This window comes from Anoplopoma fimbria, chromosome 14 (assembly GCF_027596085.1).
Source record: "Anoplopoma fimbria isolate UVic2021 breed Golden Eagle Sablefish chromosome 14, Afim_UVic_2022, whole genome shotgun sequence".
Taxonomy (NCBI): Eukaryota; Metazoa; Chordata; class Actinopteri; order Perciformes; family Anoplopomatidae; genus Anoplopoma; species Anoplopoma fimbria.
Window position 1 is genome coordinate 17,403,077 of NC_072462.1, and position 19,899 is coordinate 17,422,975.

At 39.9% G+C, this 19,899-nt stretch overlaps 1 protein-coding gene across 6 annotated transcripts in view; it reads right to left on the reverse strand.

Annotated features, from left to right (window-relative positions):
- strbp (spermatid perinuclear RNA binding protein) overlaps nt 1-19,899 on the reverse strand; it is a 74,214-nt gene that overhangs the window by 35,850 nt on the left and 18,465 nt on the right. For all 6 annotated transcript variants that reach the window (XM_054612041.1, XM_054612038.1, XM_054612036.1 and 3 more), the window contains one exon: nt 11,865-11,969. The gene's annotated coding sequence lies outside the window, so the exon portion shown is untranslated. The remainder of the gene's footprint in view (nt 1-11,864; nt 11,970-19,899) is intronic.

Consider the following 19,899-nt stretch of genomic DNA (forward strand, 5'->3'; position numbering starts at 1 on the left):
AACTCAAGCTTCTATTAATTGACACTATTAACTTCACCATATAGATTGCTTTAGAGATTAACCTTGACCTTTGACCACCAATGTTAATTAGTTCATTAGTCCAAGTGGAAGTTTGTGCATAATTTGAAGAAATTTGCTCAAGGCGTTTCTGAATATCCCATTAACAAGAACTAAAAAGACAGATATTAGGTGCTAAGGACCCCTAAATAAGGTAATTAGCTTACTTACTTGCAGCTCTTTAGGTTCATTCCAGCTCTTCTCCTGTTGTAACATATCATACTCGACCGTTAAGACGTCTTTATGCTCTCCAAAGAAGCAGACCTCTGAAGCTAATCTTGAGCAGGTGTGAATATGGCTGATGTTTCTGACAGTTAAAGTTATTCTGAAGATATTTTAGATCTCAGCTGTTGATTTTTCTCTTTTTATTCTTGGGTAAAGTATTTTTGCTCTCATGAATGCTTTTTCTCACCAGTGCTATTTATGATCATGTTTAAACATTCATCACACACCTGAAAGGCTGTTTGAGAGTGTGAGTAGCCTCTGTGTTATATTAGTACTGACTTGCGTGTGGCTGGCTCCAGGTTTATTGGTGCCATAATGTTTGCATCTGGAAAAACATCTACAAAAGTGTGTGGTAATGTGTTGGACGCACACACACGCACGCACACACACACACACACACACACACACACACGAGAAGGAGACAGATAATAAAGAGAATGGATGCAGAATCACGCTCAGGTACACCTTTCTCTAACCATCTCTGTTGTGAAGAGCATGTGTTGTGTAAACAGGTGCTAGCTGACTGCGCTGCCTGTTTTCCTGTCTATTTATCTACTGGGGTGAGAAAGCACGACAGACACAGATGGTGAGACAAGCGGTCGGGAAATATCGACAGCGCTACAGGAAGAGAGAGGCATGCTGAGACAGGGAGAGGTAGGAAAGAAAAAAAAAGAGTCTCATTTCAAAAGCTCCTTTTTTTGATTGCAGAGAAAAGCTCCCATGTGTTCAAAGGAAACGGTTAAGAAGAATATGGTCTCTGTTTTTCATGAAAATGTAAAAATAAATCCTGAAATTTGATGAAAATTAAGATTCTTTACAGACGCTCATGTATTTTCTTTCCATGTCCGTTTCGCACATAATCTTTACTATTCATCTCTCCTAAAACTTTTCAAGAACTTCTTTTTTTCATCTATTTTCGTATTTCCACTCTTTCTTTTCATCTTTTCTGTGCTGCCAAAAGAGCAGTTAAGATGTTTGAAGTATAACAGACTTTAACAGACAAGCCTACAAACAGGATGCCTTAAATAGAAGCTGAAATAGTTTCAATGAAATCTGGGCTGAAGAAGGCAGGGCTGTTGTGACAAGAGTAAAATGGCTCACAGTTATGCTGATAGAAAGTAGTTATGATAAAAGAGTTGCTACCATTCTCATAGAAGAGCAGCAACGACTACTTGCCAGTTGCAGGATTTCTGCAACAATTTAATTTCATCATGACATATTGTCACAACTATAACAAATAAGCCAACAAAACTAAATGGATTACATGTAGGCAAACACACATTGAACATCCTCATTAACTACCAATGTAACTTATTGACAATGTGATACCAAACAGGCCAGTTATACAGTGGAATCTTGGGTTGTAAAAGCTTTTCTTTCCCATAATGAACTGATTTCCTTTCCCGAAATAAACAATGATTTCTTTCCCGGAAAACAACTTACATTTCTTTCAATTTACGACAGAGTGCTACATTCTCGTACCTTCCTAGAATTAAGGATGTACTTCCTTTGTAGATAAGAAGACATGAGAGAAGAAAAAGACAATAACAATATCCAGGGAGTGAAAATGGCCAGAATATCTGGATAACGAAAGCTAAACGCAAGGAAAATTTAAGTCAAACAGAAGCAGGGAGACACTTCAAAGTGAGAAAGAATCCTCTTGGTAAAATATATTGTGCTTCTTATTGTTTTAGGGCCGGAGGCAAACGGACACTCTGAGCCCTCTTGTTCTTGTTACACTTATTGTGCAGTATGTGGAGACCATTTATCCAGATCTAAGGGTTAGGTCCAATGGTGCCACGGTGGAGGCTACAGTAAGCTTGCCCTGCAGCCAAAGGAAGAGGCTGTATTCCGTTGAGTGTCCAAAGAAATGCTCAGATAAGCTCAGTGTAAGGTAGCCTTTGCTAGTTCACTGTAAGGCTTTACTGGCTCACATAGTGGAGGAGGCCATGCATTGCTTGCACCGGAACTGCAGAAATAATCAGCCAGTCATCAAGTGGAATGCCTGGCCCGTAGCGGTGAAAAGGCCACTTCCAAACACCTCATACATATTTAAGGCGCTAGGCGCTCCTGAACCACAGGACGTTACCCTGATCATCCTGGCCAGTGGCCACAACGGCAAAGTGTATGTACCCATGTGCTCAAAAGACCATTTAAGGTGATGGAAACAAAGCAATTCCTCTGAGCAACGATGAAAAACAACATATATTAAAGTAGCATCAGGAAGTGCAAGACTTTTTAAAAACTGTTAGCCCTCTCAAGTCAGGGGTGCGGGTTAGCAGTTTAATCATTTTGTGAACGAGGAACTACACTGATTAGAACCCTAACCATTGATTGTTCTTATGAAAGAAGGATGGAAATCCAATCCTTGGGTTATGAACCAACCGGCAGTAGCAATAAACAAACAAGGAATGCTAACCAGTCGGCTGCAAGGAACAGAGAGTGGTAGTGAGAAGCTCCTTTGATATAAGATAAGATAAGATAATCCTTTATTAGTCCCGCAGCGGGGAAATTTGCAGGATTATTACATTCTATTACATATGAATGTAATAGAAGAGTTTGTAGTAAGAGAAAGCAGCTAGTTTGTTAACTGTCTAACAGATATTGAGACTGAACTTAAATACTGCAAATAAAAAAAAAAAAATTCCTGCCAACAAATTCCTACATTTGCACCTGTACAAATACACCACAACGTACAGTCAACAGCCAAAACGCACAGGCCTATTCAAAAGGTATCATCAGCGTTCATGCACCTCTCTTAACATACACCCTACACGGTGAGGCATGCTCAGGAGGAAGTGACATGCTGTGGATATTGCCTGCATTATGTCTCATTAATGCAGAACTATGCAGCAGTATCGACACATGCTTTAAGGATATTAGAACAAAGGACACCAGGGATAAGGTCTCGGATATGTACTGCATGTGCGTCATGATGATGATGGTGGGGAGGCGTGTTGTTGTCTTTCCTCATTCCTGTTAATTCTTAGTTGCGTTTCTCTCGAAGCCAAAAACTGTGCACGTACACTCTGTATACAATTTATATTCCTCTATGGCTACTTTTGCCAGCTCTCTCCATTTCTCTCTCCTTCCTCCAATTTGCTCCTCCCTTATTGATTTATGTTTTGGTTTTTTTAAGGTTTTTTTTTCTCTGTCCGTTCCTCAACAAGACTGCAGTAGTTGAGCACTTGGCATGAGGATTAATTAATAGGTGTGACAACAGGCACAATAACTGCCAATTGCAACTTGAAATCACTGTCAGGCATTGGCCCATTGAAACATCAGACATTCATTTAAAACTATGGCTCCCGAGTCCAGTCATCGGAACGTCGAGCTCTGCTGGTTTTAATTTGTCTAATCTGGAACTGTTTTAAACCTGAGAGTCAAGGGGTATGCAAATGAAATATTTCCATACATGTTAACATTAAAATTGGTTAAATATTCAAGACATTTATCCTGTATTTTTTTTTGTTAAATGCGATGGCAGAGTAGACTTCTTTAATTGCTAAGCGTTTCATTTATTGATATTTTCAGAAACAATGCCATTTCCTTTTGTTATCCTGGAGCTAACAAAAGATTATAACATAGATGGATGGATCCGTCTCACTAAACAGTGAGCATGAGTTTCCTCTCCTCACAGTTGACACTCACGGACTCCTCTGAACACACACACACACACACACACACACACACACACACACACACACACACACACACACACACACACACACACACACACACACACACACACACACACACACACACACACACACACACACACACACACACACACACACACACACACACACACACACACACACACACACACACAAAAGCAATTACTTCTCATACCGACTACCTTGCTGATTTCCCCACTGATCTCAACTTATGCACCTGGTCTGTTACAATTTATCTTAGCCCTCCTACTTCTTTTATGTTTTTCTGCTGTTTTATTAACGACTCGTTCATCCTTTTAGTGTCAGTATGTCTGGTATAAGTTATGATTGTTATCGTTTTTTGTTAACGTTTTTTATGGTTTCTTTTGCGATGAGATGCTTACATTACCCCTTCAGGTTTTATTCTATTTTCGGAACTTTAAAAATGAAATGAACACGTTTTTCTGCTTCAATGTTTACTTTATAAAAAAGACCTTCCAAGACCATTCAAAAAGATGCTCAGTGTGATGACTAAAAAATGTAGGTCAACTTCTGCCACAATAACAGTGTTCAACACGTCAATGGCTATGACCTCTTAAATGTCTTTACTACTTTTGAAAGCCTGCATCAAAAAAATGCATCAGCACTACCCTCAAAAAGAAACCAAAACACACTGTAGACTATGCATAGTGTAAAGAACTGTAGCTTGAAAACAAGCTTAAAAAAAATTAGGATGAATGACCATGCTTTGGTTTATTGATTAAAATTGGTATTCTAATCAATATCATCAGCAGGACAAGGTGGGTCAAGCTTTGTTGAACCCAGTAACGGAATACGTGACTGCTGATGAGCTCCTTTTAGGTAACATTTTCACGTTTGTCTTCTGTGATCATCAGATTTAAGTCTAAAATGTAAGCTACACAACCCCACTATCCTGTATATGATTTATAGTACTACAATATGGTTCTGTGCTGGTGGAGGCCAGGGGAGGTCAGACCACAGAGTATTGATGAGATGGCAGAAAGCAGAGGAAACGCTGATGTTGCTTCTTGAAGGGAAATAGATAACATTGACAAGAGCTTGCAACTCCCCTCGGTCGATTATTAAAATGCAGAAAAGCAGAATGTGTGTGTAGTTCCTGCTGACTGACTAGGGTTATCTAGCTACATAATATAATGTTGCAACCACATCATCTTAAAATTAGCTTAGCATTAGTCATCTCAGACACACCTGTCATCTTCATGGGTTACCTTACTTTTAACTGAAAACTTAACTGCCATACACACACACACACAATTGAATACTGTCCTGCGTCAGCGTGGGGAATAAATAGACTATCACTATGCCAGAATGAAGCATGCTGCAACTGTGTGTGTTGTGTGTGTGTGTGTGTGTGTGTGTGTGTGTGTGTGTGTGTGTGTGTGTGTGTGTGTGTGTGTGTGTGTGTGTGTGTGTGTGTGTGTGTGTCCTGCTATGCTGATTTCAGCAGGAACAGATGGTGCTGCCAGGGCTGTGCCGAGGCTCCACAGTCCGTAGTCTATGGGAAGACTTGTGAATGTGCATACAGTGTGTGTGTGTGTGTGTGTGTGTGTGTGTGTGTGTGTGTGTGTGTGTGTGTGTGTGTGTGTGTGTGTGTGTGTGTTTCCTTTTTGCCATTAATCTACCACACTACTTTACATACTACTGTCCATACACATCGACACCGACTGTTGCGGTGTAAGTGATCTCCTAGTGGCCTTGTTGTCTGTTCCATTGACACTTTGCAGCTTAATCCTGCTTGAAAGGCTCTTCTCTGCTAAGCTCATGTTTGCCAACACACAAAGCTGTCACACTCACACCCCTTTGTGTGTGTGTTTGTCCGAGCAGGTTTGTGGATATGAAAGTGGTTATAAACACTAATCACATAAATGCCAGCTGTCAAATTTAAGTGCAAAAGGGAGTGCGGTTTTTGCTGCATCTTACCGACACTTTTATTACTTCATAATGAATAAAAAAAAACAATGAATAAATGGCTAAACAAGAAGTGTTACCGACACACAGCACTCATTCATGGTTAAGGTAGGAACAAAAAAAAGAGGGTGGCAGGGAGAAATAGAAAAATAAGAGGTGAGATACAGAAATAAAGAAAAATATAGAATGTGTAGAATCTCTAAAGATGGCTTGTATTTAGTTCTTCACTTAAACCTCATGTTTGGTCCAGCTGTATCGATGACATTGAGAAAAAAAACTACCTTTATATGTTGAGAATCTATTGAAACAATGAGTTTCAAGGCTGAGGTCAAAGCAAAAGAGTGGGTCACATAGAAATCAAAACGGGTCTCTTAAATTATTTGGAGGGAATTGACAATTGATTGTCTGTTACAGCTCCATTTGTGCGCGCATGAGGACAGCTAGGGTTGTCCAGATGTGGACCAATTCCCTAATGGGCTTCTACATCACCTCACACACTGGCAGGCAAGCTGTCAAACACGTGCATGTGCACATGCACACACACACACACACACACACACACACACACACACACACACACACACACACACACACACACACAATAGTAGTGCTTGATATCCCAGTGGTGTGTCCATTCTCTGTCTATCTCTGTCCATTTTCATTAATAGCAGTAGTGTGCTGGTGGTGGCGGATGAGCAGATTAGCGTGGAGTATTACGTAAACTTAATCACATTGAAGTATTTTTAAGAAATTATTTCTCAGCATGCACTCAGAATGACATCATCTTACATTCTGGACATTAAGGAACATAAAACAACTTAAGTGCCTTGGGAGACTTTATCACATCATTCGCTCTCTTTCTGTTTGTCAGAGCTTTTTCTCATTTTCAGTCTCTTTAGCTGTTACCTTGCCTGTCTGCCTCTCAGTTCTCTGTTCAAACGGCAGAGAAATTCTCTTGAATACAGCTTGCTTCCTACTTCAGCTGAAATTTACTGTATTCATGGACTTTGCCAAGTATAGATTTCAGACAGCATGCAGCAGAAAGAAGTTATACTTCTGCTCCCAACACACATATTGTGTTGTTGATTGTGTACTTTGACTCACAGAAACACAAATTAAACATGGTTGTGTACTCATTCTGTCTGATAGTATAAATTGTGTACTGCATCAGGCAGCTTCATTTTCTCTCCCAGCCCCCTACTTCTTCATCTGCACAGCTTTAGCTGGAGCTGATCAGTGACTCCATTCATTCCAGGTCAATTTGGGCTGTGTGCTCGATATGGCTGTTTCATTACACACTTCCTTCCTGTCTGTCTGTCTCTCTGACTGAGAGACGGAGTGGGAGAAAGGAAGGAACAGGAGGAGGGACAGAGAGAGAAGAGGAAAGGCTGGATTTAAGCGGATGTACGGTGGGAGAGAGGGAGAAAAAAGCGCAGGGAAGGTTAGAAAGATGAGAACAAGAGAGGGAAAGGCAAGAAATGAACAGAAAGAGGGAGATGGAAAAGGTGTATGTGGTGAAGAGAGGGAGTTAAGTGGAATATGATGTGTTAGTGTGGGAGGTGGAGGGTGAGAGATTAGAAAGATAGAAATCAGGACAACATAAAGGAGAGAGAGATGGTGAAAAGGGTTGAACGACAGGGTGTGGTTGATTCAGATAAGAATAATAGAGCCACAAGGAAGGACGTGCAAAGCAGAAGAAAGGGGGTGAGGGAGGAAAAGTGGAGAAATAGTGGAGAATATAAACCACAAGGGAGAGTAGCAGAATGAAGCGGGAAACATGGGTGAATGGAGAAAGGTGGCGACAGGAAGGAAGGAAGAAAGGAAGGAAGGAAGGAAGGAAGGAAGGAAGGAAGGGGAGGCGGGGGGATGAAAGAACAAAGTAGAGGATGTGAAAGGAAAAAGAGGGTAAGAATAGAAAGAAGGGATGAAGTAAAGAGAACCCCGAGGAGCCATGACTGAAATTATTCATTTCAACTGTCATTTTACCACTTCATAACAAACTGTTTTATATTAATATTAAAACAAACTTTACAGAGCCACAGGAACAGGACTAAGCATTAATAATTAACCATTAATTATCATTAATTCCCTAAACTGTATTTCCTGCACTTTTAAATCTCCAGTCTGTCTTGCCCAAGGCTTCTTCCATTACAACCAGAGATCAAAATATAATTTAAGAGGAAGGTTTAGAAGGTCTAAGGTCTAGTTACAAGAGGAACTTAAATAAAACTAATCAAATACCACAAAAACGTCTTTGGATGGTTGGAAGATGCATATTTGAAATGATCGGGTTAGAATGACATATGAAGCATACAAACACCTCATAGAAACCTACAAGGTCACACACACATATGTGTGACGACACCCTTCAGTAGCTGAGGACAGCTCACTCGGTCTATCAGCACAACGCAGTCTATTCAAGCTCCAGGTTCTTATGAAATGACTCTGCTTCCTCACTTCATCTTCCATCTTTTTCAATATTTTTTCTCATTCAGCCTCTTTTGTGTGTGAGAGTTAAATGTACAAAGGATCAACTGCAACAGTCATGGTCACTAACGAGCAATAAAGAAAGAGAGAAAGTAAAAAAAACAGAGAAAAGATCCTTAACTCTGTCCCTGGGTAAAATGTTTCTCAGCAATCAGGTCACTCTTTTTTGGGGAGGGGTATTGTCTCGAAAAATTACAATACAAGTACCAATACCAGTATCCTTAAAGTGATACATACACCAATAGAGTACTTCATTTGATACCTTTTTTTCCACTTCATTCGACACCCATCATGTGATTGGTAGCGTTCAGCTACATCCATTTTTATCACCACTAGCGTGTTGCACAGGCAAGCTTTTGAATGTTTTTTACAGAATCAGACGTTACATTTAATCAAAGAACTACTACAATTTTTGTTTCTAGATGTTGGGTACAAAAAGGTCAAATGCAGGTATAATTTGACTAGAGAAGTTTTGATACTTGGTACTGGGTTAATATATATATATATATATATATATATATATATATATATATATATATATATATATATATATATATATATAACCTACATTATATTACCTATATATTATACCTTAAAATATATTTATTACTGATCTCCAACCCTACTTATTTTACATCCGTGCTCAATTGAACTCGAACCCAAAAGAACCAAAACAAACATGTGACTCACAAACTGCGTCTCCTCTGCTTTCAGATTCTGGCATGCTAGTGTATCTGTAAATGTATGTGTGTGTGCATAAGATGGCATGAGACAAAGGAGGAAAATGAGAGTGAGAAAGAGATTCAGCATCAACTTTTCCCTTTGGGATTGGTCGCCATGGCTACGGTAGCATTTTCAGATGAACGTGGGACAAACATATGGAAGAGTGAGAGAGACACACACAGAGACAGAGAGAGACAGAGAGAGAGAGAGAGAGAGAGAGAGAGAGAGAACATGGTGGCACTAATATATTTTTACTGCACAATTGTTTTAATGTAGATGTAATGTAATTGGTAGCTAAAACTATAAATAAAATAAAAAGGTAAAAATGGAAATGATTGCAAGGATTAATACACCTTAAATCTGACATCTGTCATTTAAACCTTCTAGATGCAGTTACAAAACACTTCTCCCATATAAACCCTAGCACTGCAGCTAGGTCACCACAAGATACTTGATCTCCAACAGAAAAAACACAAGACGTCAGGAAAAAGCTGTGACCCAATACGCACTCTATGAACTCTAATGGAAAACAGAGACCAATGAGAACAAACAGCATCAACAGACTATAACATCTCATCTTACAACCAGACAATCAGACTCCATCTATATTTCAAAAGCTACGGAAAACTGTGACAATGGCCTGTCATGATCTTAGATTAGTGGAGGGCACCTTTAATGAGGAGGAGGGCACAAAAGGGATTGTGTTTCCATGCTGGCAGACTAACTGCGGTATCACCTGAGGGCAATTTGTCCCGATTCTGTAACAAACATTGAGGAAGAGTAATTGAACTTCTGCATCAAATCCAGTTTTCTGAAATGTCTCATCATCTAACCAACCGACGAGAATTTGATAGAAGCATGGAATTATTGTTCGTCTTTTTACTGGACACCGTGTCATGTTTTATGTTACTCAGCATCATTGTTGGGGTCTGACTTACAAGCAGCCACCAGCATTAATAAAGAAAAACTCTTTAATTAATTAATAACTCCCTTCCACTTCCTTCTGAACAGCTGATTTGAGGAACGGTCCATTGTGCCATGACTTTGAGTCTATTTAACTTTTATCAGCAGTTTGTTGATGATTTTACACCGTTTCTGAAAAGAGTAAGTGGGAAAAAGATTGTGCACAACACAGGAAACGCCTGTCTGTATTTTTCTCTGCAATAGGTTTGTCAATATTTGCATAAAGTACAGCCAATGTTACTGGTCATGAATTATTTATGGGGACTAAAGGAAAGAGACTTGTAAGGGCTGGTTCTGCTTGACAGTGTTGCCATGAACCTACCACACGTAAGTGTGTGTGTGTGTGTGTGTGTGTGTGTGTGTGTGTGTGTGTGTGTGTGTGTGTGTGTGTGTGTGTGTGTGTGGGTGTGTCTATATTCATGGGGATTGAGTGAGCGTCAGTGAAAGAGTGTGTGAGCAAGGGAGAGAGAGAGAGCGAGAGAGAGATAGAGCGAGTGAGAGAGAGAGAGTGTAAGGCGCTTTGCTGCGCTCACCGGCAAAGTCACTGCTTTCTCAAGGACACTGCGGCTAAGGGGCAAGAAAGACAGAAGGGATGACACACGGGAAGAGGAAGCAGGAAGGAGACCTGGAGAAATAAAGACATTTAGCGATAGAAGGCCAAGTAAGATAAAAAAAAAAATAAGCAGAGAAAACTGAAAAACAAATGAGAGTGGAGGAAACAGCAGATGAGAAAAGTGTGACAACAAGGGGGGAGATGGAAAGAAGGGGGTGTGTGCATCTACGTGAAAGTAAAAAAAACAAAAAACACAGTAATGTATACAGTATGAGAAGTAACCAGGAAACATTGCCTGGCTTATTAACTTGAATTTGTTACAAAAATACAAATAGGGCTAAAGCTACAAAAGAGTGTCAGTATCAATAAATATATTGATTATTCTTTTTAGTTTAATCAATTAATAATTTGGTTTAAAACTTTATGCCAGTCACAGCTTCAATTAATAAAATGAAGCTATTGTGTGGTATTTTAAATTGTATAGTCATAATATAATATCTTCAAATGATTGCCTTCAAGTGTTTTCTGTGATTCATTGTCCTCTCCTTTCAGCTGCACTAATGCAAACTAAATTGCCTTGATTCCACCGGGTCACCCCAGACAACACAGAGAGCCCACTGAGGAACAGCAGACGTTGTCGTAGAAATGTTATGCACATCGAGTAGCAGGGCCCGGGAGCGGCTTTTTTTCAGCCTGGTTCAGTCTCACCAGCGATCCACTAAAACCTCTACAGCAATCAATTATTTACACATAAACACACACACACACACACACACGCAGACCCCAAAACACTCCCACTGAGATGATAGTGGGGAAGGCCGCTGGGTAAATTGCATAAAAGCTACTTAACATGCATAAGTAGGCATTTTACCAAAGCAGCGAGTGAACTCCGCAACCACTTGGACCACAGCTCCTGACCAGCTGTGATGCAAAAATGTGTCTACCGTAAAGGAAACCTCAGTGTTCAACTAAAATACTGAGGTCCAGACCACAAGATGAATGCGGGGCTTTTGTTTATTCAGATACACAGATGGGAAAGGAAGAGAGTGTGCATTGATGGGTATAGACCTCATACTGTCACATAGTAGGAGGGCATGATATATATAGAGAGGGATAGAAATGTTGTGTTTACCAAAATTAGAGTCCTAAATATGTGTTGTGTTCCAGTCAACCATCCTGCAGCAGCCCAGAAGTATACAGAGATATACAGACAGATAAATAAGTAAGATTTGTTTATTCTTTTCACTCACCTCCCTCTTTCCTCCAATCTGTTTATCTGCCAACTTCTATTTCAGTGTCTGTCAGCCAGTGTGTCTGTGTGGAGTCACGGTGTCAGAGCAGGCAGGGTTTGGTACCTGAGAAGACAAAAGTTCAAAGGTCAGTTAACATCAGTGCGACAGCACTTAAGGATCATGTTCAGCTTGACATCAGTGAAACTCTCACCAGCTGACATCACAGTTGGAGTAAAAAAAAACTGAGGTGCAACTAAGGATTTATTTGTTTCCTAAAATAACAAAATGTATCCTCATACAACGGCTTTTAAGATATCTTACAAAAAAAACTATTTTTAATTGTTCATGCGTTGTACGAATGTGCAGCATCATAAGTGATCAGTGTGCCTGAGTAAGTCCCTGCAGTGCAGAACCTGTTTAGGCAACAAAACCACACAGATCGTGCTCTGGATTAAAATAATTTCTTACGTATTACTTTATACCACGTCACCTGCCATCAGTAAATGAAAACAACCTGAATAGTAAAGTAAGTATCATGCATTTCCTTGCACACTCACACAAACATAAGAAAAGAGAGCTGCTTCACTGCTATCCATCTAAGGCACGAAAAGGGTGAAGAGAGAGCTGAACAGACACTTAAAGATGAGAGGTTGAAATACTAAAACCTCCATTAGGCAAGTGCATATTTAATCTCTGTGCAATAAGAGTAATTATTTTGCCTTGAAGTATGATTGATTCACTTGTGTACATAGCAGACCCTTATGTTGATAGTACGTTTACCTCTTCTTCCTAAAAACAACACCAGAAAGGCCAGTGGAGAACTAGTGAGGCTAGAGGGGACAGGGTCTAGGAAACCCAGAATAATATTTAAAAAGTTAAAGAGGAGAGTAAAAGAAGAGATTATAAGAAGAGACAGAAACTGAACTAAACTAATGGTGAAGTGTGTAATCAGTCACTGAACAGAAAATTGAGACCCTGTCCCTGCAGAGAAAGTGGGCCATCCCTTTCTCATTTGCATATGTGCCGCTACATAAATATATGCATGCAACATCAATTCCATTTCCACATTTGCTTTCCTTGCCTGAAACAAACAGCACTGTATAACAGATTTTCAGAGAATGCTGTAGTTTATTCCTGAAGGACATGTTTGACTATCCAAAGCTGGTCTAAAGCACTGCTCACCCATTCTTCTTTTAAATGCCCAGCATGGCATGGGAAAGTTGCTTACTTTAAATTAAATGTGACATACTGTAATAAGTACCTGTGTCTACCAAACTACTTTGCATGGACTAGAAACAGACAGAAAAACAGTTAAATATTCAATTGGCAGGGCTCAACACTAACTTTTAAAAGTGGTTGCCAGGTTGGCAGCAGACATCAGTCTGTAGTTGTTGAAACTGAAAATATAGCTGCCATTTTAAGTCACCTTATGTTTTGAGTAATTAAGATACTACGAAGTTATACATCAGATTAATAATTAAAATGTTTTGCAGTATGAAATTTCCTCTTTGTGTCTTGTTCAGGTTCATTGGGTTCATTGCCGTGTTAGTCAAACTTTTAACCTCATAGTCAAACAAGCTAATTTGCTTCACCGTTTCTAAAAATAGATGCCTGTGCGTACATGAGTGAACACATGTGCAGCATTTAGTCACATGCAGCATTGTCTGGTTCCGTCTTAGAAATATCACTTCTGCAAGAAATATCAAAAATGTATTTATTTTGGGGTGCACGTTTTGCTGTTTACGCTCCGTATTTTTTATATGTTAAAAAGTGGCAACCAAAGGGCGAAGGATTGGTTGCCAATTTCTCAAAATGGATGCCAATGGCAACACATTCTGTAGAGCCCTGATTGGTTTCAGCAACTTTTATTTTCAATTAAACCTCCTACCATCCTCCTAACTACCATTCTCATCGTCATTTGAGACTTCACTGTGAAACAAAGCTACAGTGACTCTTAAGAACTGCCTGCGCTGTTAATCACTGTGGTATCATTTTTCACATTTTACTTTCTAAACATTAGTATAATTAAGTTTTTTTTATTGTCTTCTTTCTTGTTATAGCTAAAACATCTTTAGGCACCATAAAAGGATAAACAAGCTTGTGTAATTAAATCATCTTGTTGTATTTAATTTGCCTCTATTGTAAATCAATAAGAACAATCCTGACGGCGGGACTACTGGGAAATATCAAACTATCTGCTTTACTCATTATTTATGGATGGAGTAAAGAAATGTCTGAAACAGCAATAATTCGTATCCATATAAAGTGCATTACAATGAATATATTACTATAAATAATACCGACACTACATAATGCTCCCTGTGTAGCGAAGTCTGACAGTGATCATCCTGACAAACCTGATACAACAAACAGACGGTGGATTCACCCTCCTACAAATATGAGACACAGTCCAACTGCCAAGAAGATCAAGGCAGAACAGTTCTGTGGTATTAGTGTTGTTTGGCAAAGCAGTCACACCTTAGATAATAGAACATAACTGAGGTGGGTGTTGGTTGATGTAATGCAGTTGTCCTTCAAGACAAACTGGTTCCTATTCTATTCACAAGACTCTAACACACACACACACACACAAATAAAACTTACAAGTACACACACACCCTTGCACACAGACAATCAATCTACCTGTTGAGCTAGAAAACCTTTGCGGTTTGAGGAGTCAGCACCATGGTAGTTAGTTTTAATAATACCTTATCGACCTCTAACAGGTGTGGTGATCAGTTTAAAAAAGAAGACTATAAAAATCCTCATATCACAGATTTGTATTTCTTCCTCCTGTGGCAGAGCACTAGAGGGAGGGGGGTTAATGGAGACGTACTGTCAGATAATGGTCTCCGGTGACTGACACGTGTTCTCAATAGAGTGCTCACGAGTAAAGGAAAATAAACCTTCAGCCGACAGCATTATCTAACTTGCCGATCCTTCACATCTCATTTGGAACCCATTACTGCTAGTGAGAAATAAGAAGCTAGGTGTCAAACCGAGACGCAGTGGTGCAATGGAGCATAAACAAAGACGTTACTTTATGCTGCAGTAGCTGGTAAAAGAACCTGACTCAGTTCATAAAACACAACCTGACATTGAGCTTGTTAGTGACAGATTGCCGGTGTCCCTGATTGCATTTTGAGAGAAAAGTAACTGAAAACGCACGTGTGAACATAGAGAAGTACACAACAACAAGGAAATTTACACAACTACACATGCCACGATAAACATACACATTAAGTGGTCTGTGTGGTCGTCTGTCGGTCTACTAAGATATGTGGATTCTGGTCCACATGCTGCATGAAACCCCCCCCGGGCTTGTTGAGGATTCAGAGGCAGGGCAGAGCACTCTCTATCTACCTCCTTAAATAAAGCAAAGTACTCACCAGTTCTATGAGTCAACCCCACATTTAAGCTGTTCATTTCCTCACGCATGAATGAGATAGGAACACTCACCAACAGCCCCTGAATTCATGGGATATATTTTAACGACATTTCAACCTTCCCATTGTCAGAGCTTTGTGTTCTCGTGAGCGCAGGTGCCTCCACAATACCTTTCACGCCTCTGCTGAAACACTCAGAGTTCCTGATTAAAGGGGGCTGTTTAATCAGTTTGAGCCCCCACGGTGTAATGTGTGGTGATGTAGCCATTAGCCGGTAGTACTGGACTACAGGCACTAATAATAAACTTAATGAAGGGTGAACACAAAACAAGGTGGATGTTAGGATCCACACTGTAACGTCGCTGCGACTGTCAGCTCTACAATGATGGACATTTAAAGTGTACATATACAGTACATTAGGGCTGCCCGCTTTTAGTGATTAGTTAATTAATCAGTCATTTTGGTTTTAGTCTACAAGGAATAATTTAGTCAATTAGTATTTTTGTATGCTTTTTGCATACCGAATGACTTATTTCCAAGAAACTAATGAACATTTCTCTGGTTTCTTTGGTTCAGAACTGGCCGAATACATTATAGATGAGAAACACAAACACAAAAGTAAGTCATTGAGTCTTTAAAGTCGTACCACTACAAAGTCATCAATTTCTCAGGTTCCCTGTGCTAACTCAGTACAGTGTGTTGTTTATCTGTTGTTATTTTATAATACGATAACTTGATTTACTTTTTTTGTCTTTAACCTTCACTGCATTATGTTTGGTAAAGCTCCAGGCCTTATTATTATTATAATGAAGCTAATCACAAAATGTTGCTTTTCTAGCAATCTCTTAACCAAAATCTTAAATCAGATTATTTTATTAATATTGCAGTCAGTGAAAATGTGGTCGTTGAGTTTCTTTTGCTTTGAGCCTGAGTGAGATTGACGTGTCATGGGAAGCACATTACTTGATCTCACTGTGAAACACCAGAGTGCTTTCATAAAAGTATAATAGACCACTCCGTTTAATTCTAAATTAGTTTTGGGATTCAATTTGTGAAATAAAATTGAAAAGACAATCCTGTTTTAATATTCATACGCCCTAATAGTAATTATGATGTGAGAGAGTATGCCTAACCTCGTTCTCAATTTGAAAATATTACATATAATCCTAATCCAGATAATCTCCGTCATAAATCACTTTCATTACAGGGATGCTCTTGCATACACGCCTCCGATTTATAATTTGTTTAAAAAGACTCAGTGCGTGGAGAGTTTGTATGCGAGTTAGAGTCTGTGCATTTCCCAGCCCAAGGTGCAAGTAACCAGACATTTAGAAAAAGTCACAGATATAAGTCATAAACAGGCCTACACCCACAATACTGCACAGAAAGATTGCAGTACATAGAGAACCACTTGCCTTAGAGGAACAAAGCCTTCCCATAAATGCACACACACACAGACACAGACACAGACACAGACACAGACACAGACACAGTGGAGGAAGCCCTGGAATTGGTTTCTATATATACACAATATGAGGCAGGCTTGCCCAGAGATCTTCACTGACTTAGCCTTGGCTTTGGAATTCCAATCAGGAAACAACTAGAGGGTGAAAGGGTGAGATGGGTTTGCGGCTGAATGGAGTGCTGGTGCTGGTGGGAGGAAGGTATGAAGACAGAAAGACCTTGTGCGTACAATATTGATAAAAAATATGTTTGCATCTCTTCCAGAGCTGCAACGAAGAACAGAATGCAGCAGGGAAATAGGATGATATAGGGTGAGAAACGAAGATGCCGATACACACCTAATGCACGTTGAAAAAGGTTCAGAGAAGGAATGTGGGTGGCAGATGAGAAGGGAAGTGGAGACAGAGCGAGAGTCTACAGGGAACCTCCAGGTTCAACCTGTTGTTCTTCATTCGTGTGTGAGAACTCCTTTACACTCAACTCTAAAAACACTTTAAGCTTATACAGATGCAGCCACTGAAGTGTAATTTGCAGCTGACTGCATTTTTTCATTCCGAGAAGCAAGTGCTCGGATAAATCAAATAGCCTTTCCCTTGTGGAAGAAATGATCTAGTGACCAGCTAAAATGATCCTGAATGTTCATGCACGGCCATATCAGCTCTGGTAGAGCTACTCTGTTTATTCAAGCAAAGCTGGCGAGACACTGAGCCAGGGCTCTAACGCAAAAACTACCACACACTGTTCTGAACTAAAACACACCCATTCATAAATCCATGCAGAAAATCTGCAAAGTTTACACACACACACACACATACACGCGCACACAGAAAGCGAGCTCCAGTCATTAGTTGTGATCTGACATCTACAAAGACACCTCTGTTTCAAACATCAATACAGACCCCCTCTATGTTACAGCAACTGGTGCTGGTTTGTAGGAACACTTGTTTATCTAGGCGTGGGTCCCTAAAATCACAAATGAGTCTACATTCAGTGGCCATTTAACACTAACCCATTCTGCAGCAGAACACAAGCGCATACAAACACATAGGAGCCTGTAGACAGTGCAAAGCGCCTTTGACACCGATGCAGCGTAGAAGGCCTGATTTAGACATCTTGGATGGAACCGCGAACAAGCGCTGACACACCAGGGAAAGAAAATAGAACACCATCATGTTCTGATGTTACAGGAATAACTAATTCATGGCTGAGAGCATGCTGTGTGATACAGAGAAATATCTCTTCATTATATTTACAAGTTTTAATGATAGCTGTTGTTTTGTATTAGTGGAAATGAAACTAATGGGAAAATAAGTACAAATAACAGAACAAAGCTCTTATCTGATATAGTTAGAAAGAACACAAGAGTGTAATAAAACTCTCAATGTCACAGACTCAATATCTAGTCAAAACGGGGAGGATATGTCTTCCTTTCAGTGTAACATTGAGCTCATATGGTCTTTTTGATGTCACAGCTACTCTGCCGCTGCTCTGTATCTCCCCACTGCATTTGATTTCATTCAATTAGCCACACAAGCAAATGCAACCAATGAAAGCCATCCACAGTCTTTTTCCGGGTTTATGGACCATGCTGCAGTGAGTAAAGCTCACCCAGATCCATCATTTAACCGCCTGACAGCGGACGCAGCTCTCAAACAGAACATGAAATAGACGGACGTGAAGGGGAGTGAGGAAGAGGAGGTTTAACTCCTCGTGTTTCTCTCACCCACTCTTGTAGCAACACATACACACACACACACACACACACGCACGCACGTACGCACCAAATGAGAAAGAGTGACTAAGTCTCGCCCTAGGCTTCATACAGTAGCACTTAACAAATTCAAGCCTTGCCCAATCATTTCCCTTCTCCCTGGGTTGCCATAGCTACTGCCTGCCTCCTTGTCTGTACTTTGGGAAGGTTGAGACTTTAATACTTTGTCTGTGCATGTGTGTGTGTACAGTATGTGTGTGTGGGGTTTGTGGTAACCCCACCCAACGGGGTCTTAACACTTCCTATATGCCAACCTAAGATTCACACTCCTACTAGACGTCTGAGACGGGAAGCTGTCAGATAGTAGGGAGGTGAGACGCGCTAAGAGAGGCGAGAGAGTAACTGCAGTGTGGCGGATGCGATTGCTCGTGACCCAACACGCGTCTTCCCATTCAGTACTGACACCATGTCTAATGAGCGAAAAACCTGTCTTCTATTGTGGGACCAGAGTATGGACTCTACTCCATTTTTTAATAACTTCTCAAATGTAGAAATGTACAATAACTTTATTTAAATAAAAACTGGTGTTTTTTTTAATCATCAGGAACTATCTGATCATAGAACAAGCAAACAAGATAACTAAATTCACCAAAATTTGCAACCAGCTTTCAATACTTGACTATGTTGAGGTTCACAATGAGGTACAAAAAGTATTGTGTTTTGATATCTACCCTTAGGTATTAGCTTCTTAAATGTAAGGATTAGTGCTTTATATGTTTATGAAAATATTTAGAATGTTGGTCGGACAAAACAAGCATTTGAAGACTTCACCTTGGGCTTGATGAGCTTTTTTTTTTTAAATCTTATTTCTAAACTTTAAAGACAATATTAAAATAATTTCGATGTAGCCCTACTCCTCATAGTATCTAATATGTATTCTACTTTTGATGAGGACCTTATCAAAAACAGTATTAACAAAAATAAAATGTGTGATTAATCCTTTTATGTACTTTTATGTAGTGATTGGCTGTTAACCAAACAAACATCTGTTCAGGGAGATGATTGTTTTTAAGAAAAATTCAATATGACACTAAAATACAGGAACAGAGTACAGCACTGTTTGTGAAGCTCTCACAAGTCAGCGGAGTTGGTGAGAAAATGCATGCTCAAGGTGCATGTGTGTCTTCAGAAGCGTGCTTCTCAAGACACTCACCAGCTGTCACTTTGCAAGTACACCACACAGGTGTGTGTGTGTGTGTGTGTGTGTGTGTGTGTGTGTGTGTGTGTGTGTGTGTGTGTGTGTGTGTGAGATCAGGTACTGTAGATGACAAGAATGATATAAACACTTGAGGATCAACATATCACTAAAACTCCCACCATCTGCCCGCCAGCAGACAAATATAAACACAGTCTTCTCTTACTCTGCTATTTCTTTATCTCCCTGCATCGCCCCACTTTTCTCTCTGCTCTCGCTCTCCGCAGTGCTGCCATC